Below are 18,277 nucleotides of genomic sequence, written 5' to 3' on the forward strand. Positions count from 1 at the left end.
GTGCCACTCACACTCCCACATGACCACAACTCTTAAACCTTGATCTCTTTTGAGAGCCTCGACTTTGAGGTGAAACTGCACCCACAATTCGCCATAGGTCTTCCTGAGGACAGGGTTCTGGTGGCCAGCGTTGTAGCACTGTTCACACCCATGATAAAAGCATCCTGCAAATTCATAGGCTGTGTTTATAGACGGTGCATGTCCGTCTAGGAAGAATGGTCCATATTTAGCCTCTCCATGGTTGAGAGCATGCCGAATCTCCATGTTATTGGAGTGGGATAGATATTCAAGCCACTGGATGGATGCGCATGAGAACGACTTTTGCTTTTTCTGATAGACACCCTCGTAGGTCAGTGCCAGGACGTTTTTCTTCAAGAACGACTTTTTGAAGGTGGCCATGCACGCCGAAGCCAGAGTGGCATAGGACAAGGGGTCTATAGTGGCACACTCTATGAAATTTTCCCTGTAGATCCTACACGCCTTGTATAGGATCCTCACGTCGTTGACACAGTAGAGACGCAGCTGTTTCTGAAAGTCAAATTTTTTGTGTCGTACAGATCTGTACCAAATAGCGAAATCTGTCTTTTGATCGCTAGTCATGGAATCATATCCATAATATGAGATCTCAGGGTAGGCACCGACATAAGACTCGTTGGCCCGTGTGTTGAATTTATGCGGAAAATTACCTTTTGCCATATCGTCAAAATCCAACGCCGCCGGTGCATTAGCCAATCGCATGGGCAAGAAGCTAAATGAGTCGACCCATCTCTGATGGTAGGCGTCATCACGCATCAAAATGACTCTGCTACCCTTCATGACTAAAACGGGTTTAATACCCTGCTTGGTCATGTAGTCCAGGACGATATAGTTATCAAAGCCCGACGCGTTGTGTGCCACAAATGTATACAACGTATACTCCCCTGTTCTGTAGCGTTTCACAAACTCTCTTACACAATCTAGACCGGTAGCATACCATTCTATGCCTTCAGACGTAATAGCCGCCACACAGTTTGCTTCGTGACGACCATCATGCACGCGCGTTTCGAAATCATAGTATATGTATTTATTAGGCGGAGCGTCGTCATCCGATGGACCCCCGCGACCACCCCTGCGTTTCTTTTTCTTTTTCTTGTCGTACGGCTGGATATAGCAATCATGTACTCCATCATCGGGCATCGGCTCCCCACAGTTACGACACTTTGCATCGCTGCATACATGACCATTAGCGCCACCTTCCTCATCCTCCTCCTTCCTCCTCATCCCCCTCCCCCACCCCTTCTTCTTCTTCTTCTTCTTCGATATGATATACTGTCTACAACAACGATCGCAGTATTTGAGCTTTTCACAAGGTATCATGTCATGTTTGGTAGAATGCTTCTTGTGTGTGTTGTAGCAGACCAGCGAGCGGCATATACGACTACAGTCCTTGCACTTTATCGTACGACCTGATAGTCTATCGCACACTGTCAGACACACATTGCAATGGATCGGGCATTTGTGTAATAGAATTCCCTCATGGCCTTGTAGCAATATTCACCACACATATCCCGTACCAAAGAATGCCGTTCTGTTCTCTATGCAATGATAGTGGCTATCATGGAGGTATAGCCATACTGTTTTTGGATGTTGGCCCGTATGTGTCTGGAACATCTCCAGCTTCCTGAATGCATCATTATGATGAAATATCAGGATTTTAACATCTAGATGTCTCTCAAATTTGGAAACATCCGAGAAACCCACAGGGTGATCTGGGGCAAACCCCAGATCCCTGTGTAATTTGCGAGCCGTCTCCAAATTAGTCTCTTTGGCCGCTGTGTCGCCCCCGGTTACCCCCTCATGCAGAAAATGTGTCATGCATAGTGAGAAACACAAATTGTCGTGAGTATTACTCGGTGTGTAGAGACTTAGCTTCTTCTTGTGTATGATTTCATCATAGGGAATGTTTTTTAACTTCAAACGTGCCCCACCCCGTTTGTTGTGGACCCCTGTGACCACCAGCTCTAGCACATCATCCGTCAGACCTGTGTCGTTGCTCTGTATGACTTGGCTAATATGCTCCATAAACAAATCCTCATTGTAATCGTCACCCGTTACGAGCACAGCCTGTACATCAGAGGCCAATGAAGGACCTCTCAGCACCACGTTTAAGACACTACCATCGGCTGCACTTTGCGAGCAGCTTGTTATGACATCTGACAGCCTCTCCCTGATCAAATCAGGGACCTCCTGTAAATTTGCAAGGGATATACTTCTCAGGTCAATGGACTGTCTAACCTCAAAGCCGTTAAACCGGGGAAATAATCTGGTATGCAACTCGCCATTATCTTCCCCCGTTACAGCAGGCACCTGTGTACCATCATAAGCAGCACCATCACCAGCACCTCCATCCCCCACACCGCTACCGTCACCACTGCCATCATCGTCAACAACAGCATCGCCATTACCGCCACCACCACCACCCCCCACGCCACCACCACCGCCACCACCACCGACCTGTATATTCGACTCTATAGGGACCCCTGCCACAGCCGGGGGGTCCTGAAAACCCTCGCCAGTCCCTTCATCACGTTGCGACCCATGCAATACATCGATCTGTGTGGATATGTATAGACTCTCTTGTGCACTATCCAACCACCCCCGGACAGCGTTAAGTACATCTTGCGTGTTTGCCCCCACATACACCACACCCCTCGACTCTATAGGGACCCCTGCCGCGGCCGGGGGGTCCTGAAAACCCGCGCCAATCCCTTCATCACGTTGCGACCCATGCAATACATCGATCTGTGTGGATATGTATAGACTCTCTTGTGCACTATCCAACCGCCCCCCGACAGCGTTAAGTACATCTCGTGTGTTTGCCCCCGAATACAACACACCCCTTGTGTCTAAATCTCCTGGTGCCTCTAGCCCCACCACGTCATCTAGACATGGTTCGTTCGAAACATTTATCTGTGCTGCCTGATATAGAGCATTAGCCATGCTACGACCCCCATGCATCAGCTGCAATTAACACCCGTCTAGTTCTATCTACGCCAACACATATTTCCCGCCTGTCTAAACAACCTTCTGCATACATGCCCCCACCCACCACATGGCCTATGCCCGACAAATGAGACGTATCGCCGGTTGCGTCATACCGCATTGTCATCTCTTCAAGTTCTAAATCCATAATGCTACCCCCACTATCAGATCTACGCCGTCTCTTGGGATTACCGTCTATAGATTTGAATTTCCTTTTTCTAGGGTTAATGGCGTTATGCATAGTGTACGGCTATAGTTTTTTTTTTTTTTTAATGCCGATAGATAGAAAATAAAATAAAATTATATATATATATATATATATATAAAAATTATATTTAAAAAAAAAAAACGTTTATTAGTCAGATATTAAATGAAAAAAAAGTTTTATTACATGCAGTTTAAAACAAAAAAAAAAATACCCTCTCCACGAGATAAAGAAAAAAACAAAAACACAAATCAAATAATAGCATTCACCGTGAGCTTTGCTAGTGTGTCACTCATCACAGACATCTCGGTACACAATGCCCCATAGGCATCGAGGTTAGCTTTGCAAGTAGATTCCATTAACCATAATTTTCGAGCGGTTTTAGAAGCTCTTAACACCTCTTCTGAGCTAATTCTCGCTATGCCCTGCGTGTTGCCTCGCACAGCTGCCGCGGCCGCCAAATGCTTACGTTGAAGGACCACAATTGCACGTCCATTACTGGTTTCAGTGTTTGGGGATTCAGCAGTCATACGATCACGCGCATTTTCGAGCCTGATAGCGATGAAGGACTGCTTCGTCTGCTCTTCGAGAGCCTGATATCTACTGTCACCACGTTTACTCTGACGATCAATGGCTGAGGAGTTTACAGCCACCGTTGCAGTTAACACGGCTAATTTATCAGCAAATTCTTTACGCCATTTAGCATCTTGCGGCACAGCCCGGTATTCACCATCAGCAATTGCGGGACCGGCTGGTAGCCGCAGCACCGCTACCTCATGAGCGATGGGACTCACGATACACGGAGAGTCGCAGATAGGGGCTTGAATGGCGTGTAGGGATCCAGATGCAGGACCTGCAGGCTGGTGGTGTTGTACAGGCTCTGCACTGGTGGTAGCCTCTACGGATGTAGCTGGAGAGTCGACCCACAGAGCTGGAGTGAAGTCGCTATGTTCCAGCAGCGATGAATTCCAGGACGCGTCCAGGATGTCGTCAAGACCAGCCCAATCATTGACGGTCAGCCCTGCTGGTGGCGCGCACTGGGGATCTCCATAGACTATTTGTAATAGAAAAAAGAAAAGAAATCAGTATCAATCCCGTCATGATCATTACACTCTATAGAATATACACATGCTTTTTTTTCATTTAATTTCCTACCGTGTTGTATAGTCCCATCCGGTTGCACGGCGACGGTCTCTGTAGGCGACGCCGACACATGCACCTCCACGTCCCCGATCACACGATGGTTGGAATCAGTCCATGCCGCTCCATGTGGCGCAATTTGCGGGTTTATAACGGCCTGAATAACCTGGATAATATTCTCCGGAGCTAGACCACCGTGGGTGGCGTCCTTGCGGGCCTTTTTATAAGGAATTTGTAGCTGTTCTATGGCCAGTGGTGAGCAGGGTATAGCCCCGCCTATTCCCGCCGATCTTTTCAAATTCTTCTTGGACAGTCGATTTGCTCCGGAGGGGCGCTGAATGACATTGGCCTCGATAGGTACTAAACGTGGATCAAAAAACAAAATACAAGAGTATTCAGGGGATAGGTTTGGTTGTTTTAGATGTTAAATTAATATATAATTTATTTTGGTAATACACCTATAGATATATTAATGGCGGACGTATTAACAACTTACCAAAACTACCGCTTGTCAGCACATTAGTCTGGTCTGCTAGAATCGGTCTGTTGAGCCGTCCGGAGGGGCGCTGAATGACATTGGCCTCGATAGGTACTAAACGTGGATCAAAAAACAAAATACAAGAGTATTCAGGGGATAGGTTTGGTTGTTTTAGATGTTAAATTAATATATAATTTATTTTGGTAATACACCTATAGATATATTAATGGCGGACGTATTAACAACTTACCAAAACTACCGCTTGTCAGCACATTAGTCTGGTCTGCTAGAATCGGTCTGTTGAGCCGAATATCCTGCAAACCTGTTACACATTGGGAAAACACAAATTTAATAGTTGTTCTACATGAATATACCATAGCAACTAATAATAATAATGATAGAGAGAGTGTTATGGAACTATATATAACACACTACTATAAAAACAAACAAACATACTTCCACGTGGACCCTGCTGCTGTTTCACGCTCTCACCGCCGGCACCGCGAATCGCTGTAAAGTAATCGCTGCTTCGGTCAGATATAAACAGCTGATTCACATAGACATAGTCATAATATAATCATAAATACACTCATATGAATACTTACAGTCAGTCGGCATAGTTGTGCAGGACGGATCGTTGTTGTTGTTGGTTTTTTTTCTTCCAGCTGCTACGACGCGTTTACTATCTTAGAATAGTGTGGCTAACGTCTGGGTCGGAGGTCGTACGCTCCCGTATCAAGGGACCCCGCATATTTATGCCTAATAGACGCCCTATCTGCATCATTCGCACCTAAGCCCCCGACGTCATAGACTCCCGGCCAATAGGCGCTGATCACACACATACTTCGGTGCCGCGGGCCTACGCCCACTCGCCCGACCTTATACTGATAAATAAAGTTGACCCAAATACGGATGAAAAATTACTAAACTATCTTAATAGTATCATGATATCACCTAATATATTGTCAATGTGAACCAAAGTCGGTTTTCGTAATATAGTGGGATAGAATATAAAAAGCACATTATTACGTCTCTCACACACACACACACACACACACACACACACACACACACACACACACACACACACACACACACACACACACACACACACACACACACACACACACACATCAAATCACTCTGTATAGTACCAGGGAGCCATCAAACAGCCTGTGTCTTCCATAGACAGCTCCCCCATAATCAACATGGAGCCGGGGGGCGCCATGGTCGTCAGACATATGTGTAACAATAGAGGTGTTGCTTCTCCACAGACATTAAGGCACCGAATTATACAACCCCTCATTGTTCAAAGGCATTGAATTACACTTTTATCCTACACTACTTACAAACACATCTGTTATAAGAATTGTATCATATAATGCTACTGCTGTCCACATATTGTTAATAGAATCATAGCCCATGAAACATCTGTTGACACACTCTCTCACACACACACACACACACACACACACACACACACATGGCTATCCTTCCAACAACACAGTGATCATTCTGCTAACATCCTGGCCACTTTGACGACCGACTGTCCTGCATACAACACGGTGATCTTCCTGTTAACACCCCTACAGTTCAGCCGATTCGACTACGCATATCCCTAGCACACCCCACACACACACACACACACACACACACACACACACACACACACACATATACATACACACCCACACACACACACACACACACACACACACCCACACACACACACACACACCCACACACACATATACACACACACACACACACACACACCCACACCCACACACACACACCCACACACACACATACATACACACACACACACACACACACACACACACACACACACACACACACACACATATACATACACACCCACACACACACACATACACTAATCACACCTCTGTCTATACAGATCCCGCACCCCAGCGACCCCTGCAGGTTCACCACTGGCATTACACCTGTCATCCCTACACAATGGATTTTATGACCCGTCATAAATCATAAACAGGAAGTGGCTCTTGTGAATAGGGATACCCCCCTCCACCCCCACCCTCCCCAACCGGAAGTGTGTTCAGATCGGAATGGGCCCAAACGGCATATAATATCAACTACTCACGAGGTCCTGTCTCTCCTTGCCCGAGCCACATGGCTGAGAGAGCCCTGATTGAGTGGAGAAGCAGGCTATTCGAGCCCTGCTTCTCCACCTGTTCTTCAGGTGCTCTGCATTTAGTTAATTGGCCCCCTGCTCCAACGCCCCTCAATGGCGCCATCTGGGGGTAGACTGCTTCCAGGGGTGCTGGGCCGGATCCGGGTTGCCACACTCCTCCACCCTTTGATGCAGCTTTGGGGCCTCGTGTTGGAGCGGCGGTCCTGCCTGAAGCGGAGCTGCTCCCGCTGCCGGCGTCGCCCGCTGCGTCGTCTCCGGCTGTGTCGAGGCTGCTTTGGAGGCTGGCGTTCACTCAAAAAATGGTCCGTAGCTTGGTCGAGTCCTCGGTCGATTCTCCGCCATATGTGGCGACCCGGCCCCAGGAATGTCTCTACCACTCAGGAAATCAACATTTGCGTTGTAGTAGCAGAGAATGGCCTGCGGGGCAGTATGTACATTGTTAAATACATGAATAGGCTTGGATTTAGTAGTAATATGGAGGTTTCATATTTTTACAAAATGGATTATGTGAACATTGCTGAATAACAATCATGTATATTAAATGTATTGCAGGAGTTTAGCTTGACACGAACCAAGTGAAAGGAGAATTAAATGAACAGCACCAAACATGTAGAAGTCAATGTGGGATTTTAATATATGAAAACAAAACACTTGACAGAAATGTAATACAATTTTATAAAGGAAAGCAGAGGAAAAACATTTTCCAAATTCATCTTTTCGAAAATGTCACCAACATTCCGAAAGCAAGTGAAGAGGTTTGTGTAAAAGCAGGCCTCCCTGACCAGCTCTGTCCCTGACTCTGTCCCTGACTCTCAACCCTAACGCTAAACCCTCTGAGGGCAGGAAGACGCGCCTTCAGTGTAAAGATTTGAACCAGAGAGAAGGAAGAAAAGAGGAAGCAGTAGAGAGTAGTGAGGTTAGTGACAGACGTGAGGGAAAGGCGTGTGGAAGCACACGGTTATATGTCGGGTCAAGAAGATCACTCCCCACTGGAGGTCAGTGATCCATCAGCCTCAGACTGCTGAGCTCAGCAGGTCTTCTGGAGGACAAGGCTCAGATGAACTGAGGAGAAGGGACCAGCAGAATGTCAGGATCAGGGCAGGTTTAGCCCAGGTGTGTCTACCCTCGACCAAACAGGATCAGGTGAGGTTCAGCTCAGGTGCGTCTGCCCGGACCAAACAAGGACATTGATTAGGTTCATTATTCAAAAATGCAACATTATCTAAACCAAAGATAAGTCATTAAGGAGCAGGCAGGCTTTAGGGCGCCTTGCTCAAGGACACACTGTATTCTGAGGACTTGAATCCGGCACCATTGGTTTGAGAGTTGAAACCCCCAACCCCCTACCTAGTCCACCATGTCCAGATAATGCAAAACTTATGAGGAATCCTTGATGGTAGAGTGCTGGTGATCCTCAGGATTTTCCTTCCAGATGTACGGCCTTCTCCATCAGTCCTCCAGATTCCTGGTCTGGTTAGAAAACGCAATTTGTCTCTGATGTAAGGTAACAAACACAGGAGTAGTTGGGCTCTAATAACAAAGTAGTAGCTGTAGTTTGTCTGGTAACAACCACAATAGAATGCCGGAACTTGTACTGGACAAACTAATCCTGCGTTACAACAAGTCCATTGTTTATTTTAGGCAAACTTACGAGGATCCTGGTTGGTGGAGCGATGTCTTCCTCCAGAGTCTTGGCTCCTCCATCAGCTCTCCACAGCCAGAGTCGTGGTCTGGAACAAACAGAGCGAGTCTGGCCCCAAAGGTCTGGTAACGAACATGTAGTTGGTCTTATTTTTAAGCCCTTTATTCCCGGTTTGTTTGGTTAATACAAACTTACAATCCTTGTTTGTAGAGTGATGTTCATCCTCCAGATTCACGGCTCCCCTACCAGCTTGCCTCCTCTCCAGGAACACGTTCTAGTAAGAAAAACACAGCGGTAGTTGGTTAACGCATAACAGCTGTATTTTGCCCTTTAAGTCAACCATGTAACTAAAAACAAACTTACGAGGAATCCTTGTTGGTCGATTCCTAGTCGTCCTCCAGCGTCTCAGCTCCTCCAGCAGCTCTCCTCAGACAGAGTCCTAGTCTGGAAAAACAGCGGAAGTCTTGCTTCAACATGTGGTAAAACAGATTGTAGTCGTCTGGTATACATGGTACAAACGCCGGTAGTTTGTGGTAGCAGTGAGTGTGATGATCACTTCCGAGTCAAGCTCCATCTACCCCATGACAGACGTCCTTCACCAGGCAGGGCCTCCACAAGGCAGGTCCTTCACCAGGCAGGGCCTCCACAAGGCAGGGCCTTCAGCACGACTCCTCCAACAGCTCCTTCAGCACGGGTCCTCCATCAGCTCGGCTCCTCCATCAGCTCCTTCAGCACGGCTCCTCCAGACATGGATTCCTGGGTCTGGTTACAAACCCAGTTCATCTCAAGCAGTAAATCACCTGGTGACGCAACACACCCCCACCTCCTGCATCTGAGGTTTCACTTGTAAAATGGAATACAAATTTAAACACTTAAATTAGACAATGTCTGCAGATTGTCGCATTCAGCAATTCATCCTCTACGGTCGTAGGAGCACTAGTAACATTAATGGCTCATATGACTACTACATAACCCCCGTATGAATTCACTAAAATCACAGCTTGGCACAGATTTAAAGTCATAAGATGATCAAAACTAGACCTAAAACTACCGTGGATTTTAGTGTTTCAGATGAGCTTGGTGATGGTTTACCCTCATGGTCCGGTGCTGTGGGCCCCTGGTCTCCAGCCTCCGTCTCCGGTCCACCCTGGCACCACAAGCCTCTGGTCCCCAGCCTCTCAGCCTCGCCGTTCAGCTACAGCAGCAGGTTTATATCAGCATTTGCCCAACAATAAACTTAATTGAATCAACCGAAACAGTGTTGCACAATTAATTGAACTATTATTTTATAACTCAAGGCTAGAAAAGACTTGAGACCAGACATGAGCATCCCGTTTTCGGGAATGAAGACAGAGCTGTCCACAAGTTTAAAGAAGTGGTTCAGGCCATGCATTGAAACTGACCTGAGAAGACTACTCACACAGAGCACTGACCTGTTCTGGAGGACGTGGAGGTCTGTCTCTTGGTGAGGAGGTGGAGGTCTGGCTCTGGGTGAGGAGGTGGAGGTCTTGCTCTGGGTGAGGAGGCAGACACCTTGGGACAAACTACATGTTACCTTTTTAACCTTGTACAGTTTCTAGAGTATCATTCTATTGTAACATGTGGGAATGACTGCCATTATTTTAGCTTTGATATTATGAAGTTGGTAACTGAACCAAAGTCGTTGTTTTAACGTCATTCCATTGGGTAGGGTTTAACTTCTGTGGCAATTAATGACAGCAGATATTTAGAACGTACAAAAGTTGAAGTAACAAAGAACTCTAAGCAGTATCGATATTAAATCAAATATACTCAGCCATATTCAGGTGCTGGGTTCCGTTGAAGAAATGTCAAATTAGCTTCCACCTTGAAATGATTTTCAGCCTCCCCTGATGTCAAAAATGGGCCCGCAAGTAGAACGCCGTTTTGTACGCAGTGAGAGTCCCGTCACGTCATCGTGGTTAAAAGTACGGCGCAACCATCGGAATTTATCAACATATTGTACGACGTACGCATCAGTATGTATTTAATATCAGACTTAAGTTGTTTAAGATAGGGGCAACAATTCCCAATCGAAACCGACTGAAATAGAATAGGAAACGGCTCGAGGTTACGCAAATACAATCCAGAACGTTCCGCCAGATTCCCTCAGAGGACTCCAGTCCAACAAACTGCCAGGTGGTTTCTCATGGTTGTCAAGACTACAAACGTTCTATGCTAACCATTGGGACCAAATCAAGTGACCGCACTCAGAACCTTCCACGGTGGAAGCACAAACCGTGCCGACTGGAATCCGAACATTCCGGCCGGAACCAACCAAGAACAAACAGAACCAGCGCCTCACCTTGAGCTGACGGAGGAAGATCCTGAAGTCCAGCGATGGTCTTCATTAAAACACAGCCAACAGACTTACCTTGAGGAGATCTGTTTGTTGCTGTTGGTCATTACTATTCAGTGTACCTTTACATTATTATGCACCCAGTGTGTACAAGTTATATCACTCAAAACCATACGAAGACCAAACTACCATGTACGTCCCACAACAACTTTAAAACTAAAATCATTCAATACAAAACCGTGTATACATTTTACAATTATCTAGATTATTCCGGGTATAAACCATACAGAGCCAATCTAAACGTGAGCAGAGAGCCGACCATTAGCCCCTGCAACGTCCACCCTGACCGCCTCATCACCAACAGCAAATCATGGGCATCATCGTGGGCATCGAGTGAAAGGGACTGCCCATAATAAAAGAAGCCCAATTCCTGAACTATCCAACCATCTTCATGTTTAAAGATTAACAGACTGGACATCCCATTGTGTTCTAATCACCTTAGTCTGCTCCCTCGTACTTATAAAACTCTACATCTCCATCACTAGAGTGTTGCATCCTACTCATGGGGGTGTGGTCGAGTGAGCAGAGATACATGCTGGGATACAGTGCGTCTGAAGTCGTCAGTCTCTATAGACAAGCCCCTCAGGGAAGAAACCAAGTGTTTAAGAAAACTGTCGTGACATCAGTTACATGAGCTGGAATATCCTTCAAGATGGCACCAGGATTCTCAGAGGAGAACGGTCAAGAGAAAGATGTGTGGGTTCTTCCCCTCAGCAAGTGGAACACAACAACGGTCTTCATCAGGGTACCATGGAATACCATTGAAACATTCTCCTCTTTATACCTTGAAGCCCCAGTGAAGGTTTCACACAGGGCTCTCCATCAATCCGGCCAGGTAGGAAGAGCCGACTCATTACAGGTCTGAAGGTCATCTTGAAAATCCATTTAGGTCCCTTTCCAACGTCACTCTCCTTGTGGAATTCCTTGGGTGTCAATCCTCCATTGATCCTGATTGGTGTAAGTCCTAATTTGAAAGTCACTGATCTGAACACGCCGCTTGCATCCTTTTACACTCGAGTTGGATACTCTCCTTCCTGTTGGATACTCTCCTTTCCTGTTGGATATCGCTCTGGAGCGTCGCTCGGGCTCTTCATGCCTACTGGAGGCCCTTGAGTAAACGTGTGGACGTCCATCAGGTATGATTTAGTTGACCATTCCAATATCCCAAGCCAATCATACAGACCCCCGTATGAACATTATCACGGGTCAAAGCAAGCCGGACACACACATAGAACCCAGGACAGGCACGTAGAAACCCATGCCAGGTGTGAGTGGGAGACACACACACAGTAAGAACCCTAGCGATGCTCAATAAAACACACCACACACACACACACACACACACCACTGAGCCATAAAAGGCCAAACAATCATGCAGGGTAAAAACCTCATGCCAAATAACATCCCATCGTTTCTCCCCCCACACCTCCTGCCAGGGCACCCATAACAGAACTACCAATGTCTCCAGAGACGTAAATTATGCACAACATTCTTCAGTGGCGTTCCCACATTGGTGATGGATTATGCTTTGCGTCTCCAAAATATGTCCCAGGTTGATTCAACGTCTCTGAGGTCATGTCTTTGTAGTCCAGTGGTTTGCTGAATGAGGGGCCTTCACAGACGCAAACGGTGCAGCTTTAGTCAGCCTGAGGACAGGAAGGAGGTCATCTGTTCAGAAGACCACCCAGTGGAGGGGGGTGGCTCTTGAGGAGCAGGATCCATATTGGGGATGGCCCCAAATAAGACCTTGGAAATGAAACCTTCCTGAGGAGTGACGATGCCTGGAGGGGACTGTTGAATGTGTTCCATGGTTCTCCGTTAGACTGAAGTTGTGTTTTAGCCGTTGAGATGAGGAGCCCCCTCATCTCCCCCTGGTGTTTCTCCTTCTGAATCCCTGTCTCCATCTTAAGAACATTCCAGTCCATGTAACTGACGTCACGACAGATTCTCAAACACTCGGTTTCCCCTGAGGGGGCGCATCTACAGACCTGTAGACTTCACACAGCTCTGTTATCCCAGTATGCACCTCTGCTCACTCAGACCACACCCTCATCAGTAAAGCAACACTCATGTGATGAAGATGCAGAGCTCAGGAGAGTAGAATGAAAGAAGACTGCAGATGTCAGAACCCAACCCATTGCTCCAGCTTACAACAATAACTTGGAGCCTGTAACCATTTTAACCAAATCATTAAAACCAACATAAACCAAACACCTAAGTAACCCATGAACCAATAAAACATCCTTACTACGCAGATCAACCTTCAGGTAACAGGTTAACTCACCAGGAAGCCAAAATACATCAATGTGCCCAAGAGTAATGAGATATTAATGACTTACAGTTTGCAGTTCATCTTCATGGTTAAGTTGGGATACTCACAGAACTGCAGTTAAATATCCATGATAGACCTTTTGAAGGAAGGAACAGTTTACTCATGGTCCAAATGAGAGTAAACCACCACAATCCCCGATTTCCCTTCACACATTATCAGTGATTTATATTCAACATACAAGTCACGTCAGTTGTGCTTTGTAACACAATTCTACTCACATCAGGTTCAGATGAGATGCTCCTCGTTACCTCAAAAAGTCTCTAACCTGTGAAAACAGGAAGAGATGTTCAATAAGTCACAACAGACCTCAACAAAACAGTACACACACACGTTGTGGTTTCTGTGAACACAACAACATACGTTTGAGAGACGCTACACTGCCAAACAGTGGAAGACACCACTGTACCGTCCGGCTCCCTCTCAAGTGAAACACACCAGATGCAACCAATTAACTAATTAAGAAAACCACTTGGCAGGCGAGCTGCGGCAGCTAATTAGTAAAACTCAATGCAGGTTCTGCGCCCTGTGGTCTTTTTGGCAACAGTGAGAGGCTATTTCAGCTCTGTGTTTGATCTTAAATGACCTCCCTCATTTTAATTAAAGGGATGAGTCGGATTTAGATTCATACTTCAAAACGAAAAAAGTCTTCTTTCAATTCACCTTACTGTGCGACACACAGACACACACACACACACACACACACGCGAAGGTAATGTAACCTTCATACACCGGACTTTCAAACCCAAAGGATGGCAAGGCACACAGTTGCAAATAGGTTTTTAACACATTCATTCCCCCACAGTGTCAGATAAGTGCCAAGTATACAGAGGAGGCCAACCCCCAAATATCTGAAAATAGTCAAATAAAAACATTCAAAACCAATTCCAAAAACAAATAATTCAATCAAAATAATCAATTATTAAATATTCTCAATAATAAATCAAGCATATTAAAAATCAATAACCGGTACTTCAAATAATGTCAATAAATCACATAATCCATTAGCAAAATAAATGCTCAATCAACAGGCTCAATCAACAGGGGGATTATAATACTGTGGCATATTGCAGGTCAACCATGAATGAACTCATCAAATATACAGCATGCATGTTAAAGTTCATTTCAACTTTTAGATCAGTGATTTTCACTAGTGCATTTAGGCTTGTCGCTCATTAATGTCCAATGTCAATGTTCAGTGTCCTCCTTTGACACAAGGAAAAATGGTTTGGCCCAAATTGGGCCAATCAGTGGCAGCAGGTGTTTCCTGACACCATATTTAAACACCTCAGCCCCACCGCGACTCTTTTAGTCTGCAGTACGGAGCCATGGTGAGAGGGAGAGATTGTTTGTGAGTGTTTGTGGCTTGAATAAAGAGCTTGTATGTATATTGTATGCTTGAAGGTTTACTGTTCATGCACTATCCATCAATGCGCGCTATTGATGGCCAGTTAAACAGACAGGGACAGTGGTCAAACTGTCACACACGCACACACCACAGATACACACATATAGATTCACACACAACATATAGATACAAACCATATGCACACACAAACGACCGATACAAACCATAGGTATACACCATATAGATACACACACACCATAGTTACACACCATATAGATACACGCCATAAGGATAAACACACCAAATAGACACTCATCAAAGATTAACTTAATATAGATAGATTCATAGACTCAAGAGAATAGATTTGGGTGGGGATTTCTAGGATTCATAAACATCCACTGCCTTAAGCTAACCTATTTATCCACGATAGCAGACACTTAAATCATAGTTATAATTGCATGCAACTTATTTATCTCAACGAAATTTCAAATAGTATACTAGATACATACAAATATATATAAAGCACAATATACGAAAATGAAATGGCTAAAGTTAATGCAAAATTATGATGTAGTCGAGTACAAACAGTCTACTCTCATTGCAGTCTTTGGAAGTTAATTCTGACTGATATACTGTTATCTTCCACAGCATGACGTAACACATCTCAGGAAGTGGTGGCGCTCCACTGTGTTGGAGAATCTCCATACTGAAGGGTATAGTTCTTCTTGAAGCAGATGTGCTGTGAATTCCGATATTAACACAACCGTAACATTGACCTACAACAACTATGTGTGTGTGTGTGTGTGTGTGTGTGTGTGTGTGTGTGTGTGTGTGTGTGTGTGTGTGTGTGTGTGTGTGTGTGTGTGTGTGTGTGTGTGTGTATAGTCATTGCAGACGGTTTGCTCATTTCACGGAGGAGGGCAGAGACATGGCAAGAGGAACTCTACCACCTATCTTCGGTATCCCGAGGAAGCACTAAGTGTCCGAAATGGAGGAGACATAATATTTGTCTTTTCTTTGTTTCTTTATTTTTTTATTGGTTTGTTTGAAGAGAAGAGCAGAAAATAAAATTGATAATAATGGATACCAATTCCAAGAAAAACATTATTTGAAACGAAATGAAATCATATATTGATGGTTATTAAGCACACAATATACACTGCAAGAAAATAAAAATGCAGACGTTTTTTGCAAAGCAAACAATTTCTGTTCCCTCTTTCTTCATTTGTCACGTGAAGTTGTTCCCCATTTTGTTATACTTGTCCATCATTGCCAGTACGTTTTTTTTTTTTTATTAGATCAATATTAATTTAAACAAAAATAAATAAATATAAAGAGAAAAGTCGACTCTCTCTAACTTTCAATTCAATCTAAGTATTACAAAAAACATTTGAATAACTCGTATTTTAAATGACCAAAGTCAATCAAACATCCGTGGTGTAAAATGCAACATTGTGTTTTTACACTTGGGGGAGTAAGGAAAGGGTGTCCGTTGTCTTCTTCACTAAACCATGTTCATTGGGCCAGTAACTGATAAGCCATCTTCAAAAAAATGTAGGTCATGTTTATTGTGAAGAAATTAGGATGTGTCTTGCTGTCATTGTTATTATTCTCATCCTTATTAGAGAAAGAATAATAAATATTTTCTATTTCTGTTCCAGAGAGATTATCTTCTAGCCCACTTTGGAGCGTTTCGATCACATTAGGAGTCCTAGGGGTTCTAATTATCATTTTAATCATCACCATATTACTTTTTTAAACCTCCTGACTGTATGACCGGTACCATCAGACACAGCAGGGTCAGACTGGGTCGTAGGGGCCAGGATTCAACGTTCACGTGTCATTTATGTTTCTTTATTAGGCCGGGCTATTTCCTCTATTATCTCTTTGTTAAATCATTAATCTTGTTGGGTTGGATTCTTCTCTTGTTTTTTCCTTCCTCATACTGTTTCACCTTTTACCGGAAGGTGTTCAGAAAGGTACCAAAGCAAGGTGGTGCACACCCACACCCACACCCACACCCCCACCCCCACCCCCACACCCACACACCCACACACACACACACACACACTTTGTGTCTCCTTCGCGTTATTCTTGTTGGCCAGAACGTGAACTACATCGAGGTGGATTCACTGCCCCCTAGTGGCTCCACATGCAATAAGTAACAACACATGGCTTGATTAACAGACAGATGCGCATTATTTCAACACTACTTACAGTGAATATTGATATGAGATCAAGGAGCAGGTAGGGGATAGACAGTGAATACTGATATATGTGATTAAGGAGCAGGTGGGGATAGAGAGTGAAAACTGACATATGCGACTACATTAACAAATACAAATCATAAACAGGTGCACATATCTTTAATAACTTGACGCAGAGATGAGCAACGTTTGATACAGTCCACTGGGTAGGCTCGTAGACTGATCTATCCAGCACACATCTAGGTGGACACGCCCACCTGTGATGTCATAAGGGGCCGATTTCCAAAACGGCTTGTAACGGCTAATCACACCACACCTGGTGGCATGTCATGGGACCTTTAAATCTATGCGTTGTCCTCGCCCCAGGATCACCAACCCCGTAGCTGCCTGCCATCCACCCCGTGTGCTCCTCTGCCTGCCCTGCTGCCTGGAATCCACCCTTGCCGGTCCATCTCCTGTTGTTGTTCCCTGCCTCCTGCAGGTCGTCCTGTCCACCAACATCGCAGAGACCAGCATCACCCTCAATGACGCGGTGTACGTCATCCACTCCTGCAAGTAAGAAACCCGGTCATGATGTTTCTGAATGTGTCTTTGTATTGACTGTGTATATACTTTGGGTTTTGACCCAGTGTCTGAAAACAGGCCACATATATAAGGTGGCCTGTGTTCTATTATGTGCCTTTGGTTGCACCATGTACAGCACTTTGGCCAATGAAAAACAGTTTTAAAATGTGCCTTATAAATGGATTTTACTTACCTACTTACTGTGGGGATTGTTGATGTTTCCTTGGGGTTGGTCGACTAGAAGTGGACGCTGTGGACAGCAACGACGAGCTGACCTCTCTGGGACGCCCCGTGGCCCACCGTGGAGCCCCGCCTGGGCGAGATGATGGTCATGGGAGGCCTCTTCAAGGGAGATATCATAGAGGAGGGAGGAGGGGAAGAGGAGGAGGGGGACAAGGAGGTGAAGAAGGAGGAGGAGGCGGTGGAGGTGGTGGTGGAGGAGGAAGAGGGGGAGGGGGGAGGGGATGATGATCATGGGAGGCCTCTTCAAGTGGGCGTCCTGTTCCCCACCACCAGCACTCATTCCCATCTATTCTGTATCTATGTTTGAACACTGCGTCCAGAAGCCAAACTCATTTGAGTTACTAGTGCTCGTATTGAAGTTACTCGTCGCTTTTCCAACAGTTACCTGTTACTATTTTAACTAGTGACTTTATATTGTTGATCCTTGCTTCGTTTAGATGAGTACTAGGCCCTGTCCCATTCCTCTCCCCTTAACGAGAACACTTCCCTCCACAATAAAGAGTGAAGTGATAGTGAAGATCGTTCCCTACGAAATGTGACCCCACTA

General features: G+C 45.2%; 1 protein-coding gene across 1 annotated transcript in view; it reads right to left on the reverse strand.

The window, feature by feature from the left end:
- The window catches only part of LOC115537698 (NACHT, LRR and PYD domains-containing protein 3-like), a 77,234-nt gene that overhangs the window by 34,035 nt on the left and 24,922 nt on the right, over positions 1 to 18,277 (reverse strand). The window lies entirely within an intron of this gene.

The sequence above is a fragment of the Gadus morhua genome, chromosome 23 (genome assembly GCF_902167405.1).
Source record: "Gadus morhua chromosome 23, gadMor3.0, whole genome shotgun sequence".
Classification (NCBI taxonomy): Eukaryota; Metazoa; Chordata; class Actinopteri; order Gadiformes; family Gadidae; genus Gadus; species Gadus morhua.